This window comes from Lactuca sativa, chromosome 5 (genome assembly GCF_002870075.4).
Source record: "Lactuca sativa cultivar Salinas chromosome 5, Lsat_Salinas_v11, whole genome shotgun sequence".
Lineage (NCBI taxonomy): Eukaryota > Viridiplantae > Streptophyta > Magnoliopsida > Asterales > Asteraceae > Lactuca > Lactuca sativa.
Genome location: NC_056627.2, coordinates 216,798,155 through 216,806,042, shown reverse-complemented (window position 1 = coordinate 216,806,042; position 7,888 = coordinate 216,798,155).

Here is a 7,888-nt window from a genome sequence, read left to right as displayed (position 1 = left end):
CATATGATAGAATTACATGGTTTGTGTGATGCATTATAGCCCAGGAGGATTGGATGCTATGTATTACTTGGAGTTGATATCGGCTCAGTTATTGCTAAGTTTATGCTTTCAAAGTTGTATATGATTAGAATCATATAGCTCTAGAATGATCGATTTAGCCTCATTTCATGTTCCTCTTTTGGTTATGGAGTTAGGCTAGAATCGTCTTAAACATTCTATGTAATTCCATGTTGTGTATAACTTGCATGCAGAAGGCAATCAACGGTGTTGACTGAGGTTCTCGATATTGTAAGCAGTGGGATTTGTGGATTCTTAGGAAAGTATAGGGTACGTATGCTATTTAGCATAGGGTTGGTATAAAGTTCTAGTGTGGTGACTTAGAGGAATCAGGACGACTTTTAAGGAAGGTACAGATCGGTGTGAAAGTTAGTATAAGGCCCATATTACTGGACGTACGGGATATGTACTTGAGACAAGAACAGACCTGGAGACACTAAGGAGACCCGTATAGTGAGAGTTTCCTCGAGCCTTATGCTGACTATTTATATTTTTTTGTCTTAGTTTGAGGATGTTGGTGATCATTGGAAGAGAAAGTTCTGGCTCAGGTTCTAGTTGACTATGGTGCATAACTAAATGATGAGAGGATGCAAGAGCTTATAACGGTCGGGGTTACTCACGGTATCTTGGATTCTACTCCTGTGATGTTTAATACCATCACGGAGGGTATTATCGAGCTTATAGAGGAGAAGCTCATGGTTTTCCGAGCCTATATTGGTGCGCATCATTTCGGAGCATGGACTCTCTCATTTTGGAATTTCAAGGCTTGTGGATCTCTCGAGTTCATTTGGGCTAAAGACCCCATCACTAGTCGATGTTAGATCAATGACATGGAGAATACTAAGTGGGCGACTTTTTTCCCTGAGGTGGAACGTGTGGGATTTGCAACCTGCCTCTTGAAGGACCGAGCGCATGTATGGTGGGATGAGGTTGGCCGAGTTGTATGGTCTACGACAATTCTAGTCATGACTCGGGGGAGTATGTTACGAGGTTCCAAAGGCAGTTTGCACAAGAGATCGAGGTGCAACAGTTGGAAATGGAGTTCCAGGACCTTCGCCAGACTACTAAGACTTTGGCGGAGATCACCGCCAAGATTTGAGAGAGGGCTCCTTTGGTTCCATAGTACTCCGTGGATGAGGAGATGAAGAAGACGGGATATCATATCAAGTTGAGGGATGTCATTAGGGAGTTTATGAGCTTTTCGGGGTACAAGAACCTGAATGATATAATCGAGAAGGCTCGTTAGTGGGAGATTTTGCTCGAGCTTCAGACGAAGTGCAAGGCGGAGCAGGTGCAGACAGAAGTGGGCCAAGCTAAGAGGCCCAAGACTTCTGATTCACGCGCTAGAGGAAAGCAAATTTAGAGCCGTTGCGACAAGCCACATAGTAGGGCATGTCAAGCATTGGGTTAAGGATGTTTCAAATTTGGTCTCTTGGGTCATATGAGTAGGGACTACCCCATAGTTCTCTGATTTTATTTCATTGCAATCAGGTCAGCTATAAAAAGTCCGATCGTCCGAGATTTTCAGGAGGGGAAGTGCTAACGCCTGCAGCAGCCACCTTGAGGATTACTGATGGCCGTCAGGGAAAGGTAGAGACACCTATGGTGAAGGGAAAGGAATGTTAGCTGACCACCGATGAGGCTCGTGCAACACCAGATATGGTTACTGGTACGTGACTTTATTATATCTTTTATTACTTTCTTTATTCTTTCTCACGATATATATATATATATATATATATATATATATATATATATATATATATATATATATATATATATATATATATATATATATATATATATATATATATAAACGGACACATGAACAGAGACTATGATTAAAATCCATCTCTCAGTTCATACGATATCTAGAACGGAGGAATATATGATCCCTTATCTAAAGGACACGTTTATGATAAGATCAAAGTTTGACAATGGCTTTTGAAAGCTACGATTGTTGATCAGGTTCTGAAGTCATATGAATTATAGTTATTAGACGTATCCAAGTGAGAGACTATTGGATTAGGTGTCTAAGCCCATAACTATTTTGGTATGTACTTGACCCGATAGTGAGCATGGTCCTTTTTGGTTGCCTTCACCACAGCAATTGATAGGATTAATTAAGGCGAAAAAGGATTAATGATGATTTATTAATATATTTTATGAATAATATATTAAAAGAGAAATCATATTCTTTAATTAATATTCGTCAAGAATTAATAAAAATTAATTTTGTGAGATTAATTAAAGCGGACTGATATTGAAATTATATGATAGTTTCAATTGGGCTATGGATTCGTACTGGAATGGGGATTGGACGAAATCTTAGCAAGCCCATATGTATTTCATCCAAGGGCTTTCTTGGGAACTCCATAGGTTGCTTAAGGCCTAAGCAGAGAATTTGGGTTTCACTTGAAACTCTAGCAGCCCACTGCCCACACAAGTATATAAAGACCCCTAAGGCTCTAGAAAATAGGGCTAAGTGATCTCTAAGCGTTCAATCTAGATGATCATTTGAGGATCATCTTCCGGATGGAGAGGAGCAAACTTGGTGTAGAACTTGATGAAAGGAGAGAAAGAGAGAGAGAGAGAGAGCGAGAGAGAGAGAGAGAGAGAGAGAGAGAGAGGTAAGTCGATCTTATCCAAATCTTGATTCGGAAGGTCATAGTAGATAAAGGATTGGATCTGGATGTTGTTTTCAGGAGCTTGATTGATCTTTTCTTAGGACCAGCCAAAATTTCTTTTGGAGGTGGAGTGGAATAGGAGAAGTCTGAAATGGCATTTTTTTCCCTTGTCTTGTTTTTTGGAGAGTGGCAAGGATGTGTTTTATATTCTCATCAATGACAAGCTTCGGAAGGGAGGAAGGTAGGGGCTCTTCCGGAATTTCATCTGGTTTCCGGAGCGGAGAACCTGCATTAATTGGAGCATTTTTTGGAGCAGGAATCAGAGGCAGTATTGAAGTAGTAGCTCGGAAAGCATCAGCAGTTAATTTTCTTTTTACCAAAGTCATTTCTATACTTCTTTAAAGAACATTAGCCATACTGGATGACCACGATACAGATGACCATATTCTTTGCTCTTCCTCTGTTAGCACTTTAGTAGGGAACTTCCTTGGAGCTTGCAGTTATAACACTCCATTCTTTACAAACACATCTTTGTCATCATCATCAACAGGAGAACATGAAAGGATTTGTAGTGAGTCATCAAATTCATCTCGAAGTCTGAACTCCGAGATAGGTTTCCATGGTTGAAATCTTGAACTTGGTCCTTCTCCCCCTCTTGCAACAGATGGCTCGTTAAACAATGCAAGAAAATAATACTCTTTTAGATCTGAAAATTTATCAAACACCTTCTTCAATCTTGTGTTGAGCTGGAGAGTAAGGGCATCATAAGCATCGGCAGTGGGAGCCTGAGCTTTGAGATGATCGAAAAGTTGGGAGAGAATGGAGAGCATCTCATCGAATTTATTGGTCGGAACATCCACAATGTTCCAACATGCTCTAATCATTTTCATTAGGACCTGTTGCATGATGAGATTCATCCCATCCTTTTTCCAAATCTCTTTCTCCAGCCATTGAATTTTTTTCTCATGTCGAACATGAGTTTGCTTAATGAGTTTATTAGTGGGAGTGACCAAATCATCATGAACCTTGAGCATTTGTGTAATGGTATCGAGATAATGATCAACAAAAGCATCATACTTATGATCAACTTCTTCTACAACATGCTTAAGGAGGAGAGAAATGAGCTGATCCAATTGTGCTTCTCTTTCAGCAATAGTGGGTCTGCACTTGTTGGTTTTGGTCAAGGAGTTAAGGATTACGTCAAGTTTGGATACCAATCCAGAAACTTTAACATCGAGTCTAGAATTGAGTTTGGCCACAAAATCTTCTATATCATTGACTTTCTTCATTGTGTCAGAAACAAAGTCTCGGATTTCTACAAGGGCAAACATATCGATGTAGTTTCCTGCTGAATATCCGGTATCCGAAGTGGATGTTAGGGACTTGTTCTTGTCAGCTTCTTGGTTGATTTGTTGTTCGAAGGATCCAGGATGAGTTGTATCAGCATTGAATGTCTTCATCAACTAGTTCCGAAGAGGATGATGAGAGTCTGAAGTCTAAATCTAGCTTTGATGAGGAAGGATTTGAAGGAAAAGCGAATCATGTTAACAAATTGTGAGTAGCGATCGAGGCTCCTTCATCATCGAACATAACTTCGTCCGAATGTTCCTCATTAGGATCTGAGTGCATGATGTCATGAAGTTGAGTCTTGGGATTTTCTCCAGAAGCAAGCTCCAGATTCGTGACTTCATCCGTAGGGAAAATGAAGGGCAAGTTGCTCTAAATGGCCATATTCCTCATGGAGATCAGCGTTGCTTCAACCTTGGATCTGTTGAGCTCCGGATGTCTTGACTTAGACCTGTCAACAAAACCTTCCCATAATAGATCAGTAACTCCTGGTCGTCCTGTACCCTTACTGGGTATATGACCAGTTAAGGCACCTAAGGTTAGAGGGACAACTCCAGCCTCAGAATGCTTAGGGTCCGGAACAGGGGTTTCGGACCGTTCGTGTGTAGAAGGAAGTGGGATACCAAATAAGACTCTTGGGTTTGTTTCAGGGGGCAAGGAACTTTTTTCAACACTGGCATCACCTTGTTGGGAACGTGGGGGAGGATGATTAGGAGAGTCCCCGTGAGTGTGTGCATGTGATATTGAAACTTCGAGGGGTAACTCGGAAGAGTGGGTAGGTGGGGTATGCGGATGGCCAGCGTCAGCCGGAATGTCATTGACTTCATCCTGTTGGGAGGAAGAGATGACTTTGGTTCTCTTTTTAACTTTTGGCTTAGATGGGGAATTTTTTCACTTGGAATATTTCTTTTTCTTTCCACCCAAGGAAATAGGTTTGGCCACTTCTGGAGTGGGCTCAATGGGGATAGGGAGATTGTGTTGGGTTGTACATAATCGAAGTCTCCAAGTGATGTTTTAAGTGAATGGATCCGGAAGGAATGAGGGCCAACATGTGTTCCAATAATCGTCTAATTGGTTTGAAAGAACTTTGGTCCAAAATACGATAGTGTTTAACAATTTTAAAAGAAAAATGTACCTCTTTCAGAATCTTAGCCACCAAAATTGGTTCAGATCTTTCACGGTAGAGTTGTTGGATTTTCAGGGCCCAAAATCTAGTGTTTAACAATTTTAAAAGAAAAATGTTCCTCTTGATGGTGAATTTGTGAAAGTCCTATCACAGACTTCAAGAAGATCGCTGGCGTTGCTCTTGTCGGAGAAGATGTTGTAGACAACGTAAGGCCAGTCTTTATTGAGAGTGTTTGTACCTCCGTTCTTCCTAGATAAGCCTCTGATGATGAAGTGCATCAAAACAGTCCAGAAACCTAATACAACTGACTTCTTGAACTTCATAGCCTTGTACTACAGATCATAATCAATGTGGTTGAGAAACTATTGAAATTCTTCGACAGTGGGTTCTTGAACCTTGAAGTTGGAAGGGTTTTCATTTACTCCGATTGCCTTGAGAACTGTGGATTTGTGGATTGGAACGATGTGATCACCCGTAATTATGGTTTCAGGAACATCATTGTCGATCTTGATCCTTTCAAAAGTTGTATGAAGAAGGGAAAGTAGGAGTGGGGGTCTGGAGCATTGGTGAGAGGCATGGAGATGGGATGAGCAATGAACTCGATCATCACTTGGATGGGTTCGTCAAAGTCTATGGGATCAAGTGAAAATAGTTGGGTCGTGTCTCTGAGAAAGGGTTCATGGGACTAAGACAATGACAATCCTTTGGAAGACTTCTTCTGAGAAATAGTTTTGGGGGCTTTGTGAGCGGTTTGAGCGATTTTGGAGGGTGATGAAGATGCCATTGTTGCAGGAAGATGATAGCTCGAAGAACACAAGAACACAGGAAGAAGAAGAGAAATTTGGGGCTTTTTTTTGCGCGTAAAGAGAGAAAAGGAGATTTGAAGTGATATATATTGGTGATGTGAACGGTTCGAGTTGAAAGGAAATGATGAGATCCAGATATGGAAATGGGTTTCATTAATTGTGTTGCCGTTTTTAGGGTGAATTAATCTGTGGTGACAAAATGTTTCATTGGATTGGAGTGCAAAATTGAAATCGTCGCATTACTTGTGTTGCGATGGGATATTTTCTTTATGGAGGCGTGCAAACGTGGAGCGAATTTCGAGGGTGAAAAGATCGGCATCTCCAAAAAGTAACCGTTAAAAAAACATTTCACCTTAAAGCCTTTTTAACTTCATCATGTCATTTGATTTTGAAACCTTAGGGTTCCGAAAAGTTTTTAAAACTGTTTCTTAATCTGAGAAGTCTGGGATGAAATTTTGTGATTTATTCTGGAATAAAGCATATGAGCTTAAAATGGTACATAGTGATTTTTGAAGATTTCGGAGTCGAGAGTCCGGAGTGAAAAGTTAAGGAAGTTTCGGAGCAAATATGTTATGAGATTCCGGAATGAGTTTTGAAATGTTCCGGGATGAAATTTGGAAATGTTTCGGAGTGAACTTTGAACAAAACTTCCAGAGTGAACATTGAAAAACTTCCGGAATGAAAAGAGTTCAATACCATTTCGGATTTGAATTCTGAGTTGATCTTCTGAAGTAAATTTCGAGGTGAGTGTAGTACCAATCTGACTATATTGGTCATGAACATCATATGATAAGGTGAGTTGTACAACTTAAAATTTCAATAGGTGGTTAGAGAAAAAGACAAGTAAAATGACCCTATGTATTCCAAGAGGCAATAATAGTTCTGGGAAAAAAAGATTTGGGTTCAGTACTAAAGTTCTTTCTGATGTTGTCATCAGAGATTGCAAGCCTCCTGAAAGAACTGAGGATCAAGCAACATCATACCCATTTTGTTCAGAAACCACTGAATTTGGTTTCGTTTAATGCCTTAGTAAAGACACGAGCAATTTCATCTTCAGATTGAACAAAAATAAGTTCGATGTTACCATTTAAAACACGATCTTTAATAAAATGGCATTCTATGTCGATGTCCTTCGTCATAGAGTGTTGAATTGGATTGTGTGAGATAGCAATGGCACTTTTAGAATCACAGTAGATTGGGATTTGTTGAAACCGATAACCATAATCTAGTAGCTGAGATTTCATCTAGAGAAATTAAGATGAGCAACTAGCAGCAAGAATGTATTCCACTTTAGCTGTTGAAAGTGCATTGCAGTTATGTTTCCTAGATGACCAGCTGAACAATCGACCACCTAAAAACTGACATCCAACAGATGTGCTTTTTCTGTCCAATTGAAGATCGTCATGGTTTGAATCAGAATATGCTTGAAGGAGGAAACTCTCATTTCCTGGGTACCAGATTCCGAAATTCTTTGTACCTTTGAGGTATCAAAATATTTTCTTTACAGCCAATAGATGAGACATCTTTGGATTGACTTGAAATCTAGCACACAAACATGTTGAAAACATGATGTCCGGATGACTTGCTGTGAGACAGAGTAGGGATCCAATCATTCCTATGTACTTCTTTTCATCAACTACTACAACAGAAGGGTCTAAAAAGATTTCGTGTCTGAAAACAATTAGTACCTTGGCTGAGGCATGGGTGTCTATTGAGTACTTTTCAGGAGTTCTGAAATGTACTTCTTTTGGTGAATGGAAATTCCTTTGTTGGTCAGTTTGACTTGGAGACTATGGAAGAAGCTTAATTTACGATTCATACTTATTTGAAATCTACTAACCGTTAACATAGTAAAGTCAGCAACCACTGACAAATCTGTGGATCCAAAAATGATGTCGCCAACATAAATTTAGACAAGCATGAGA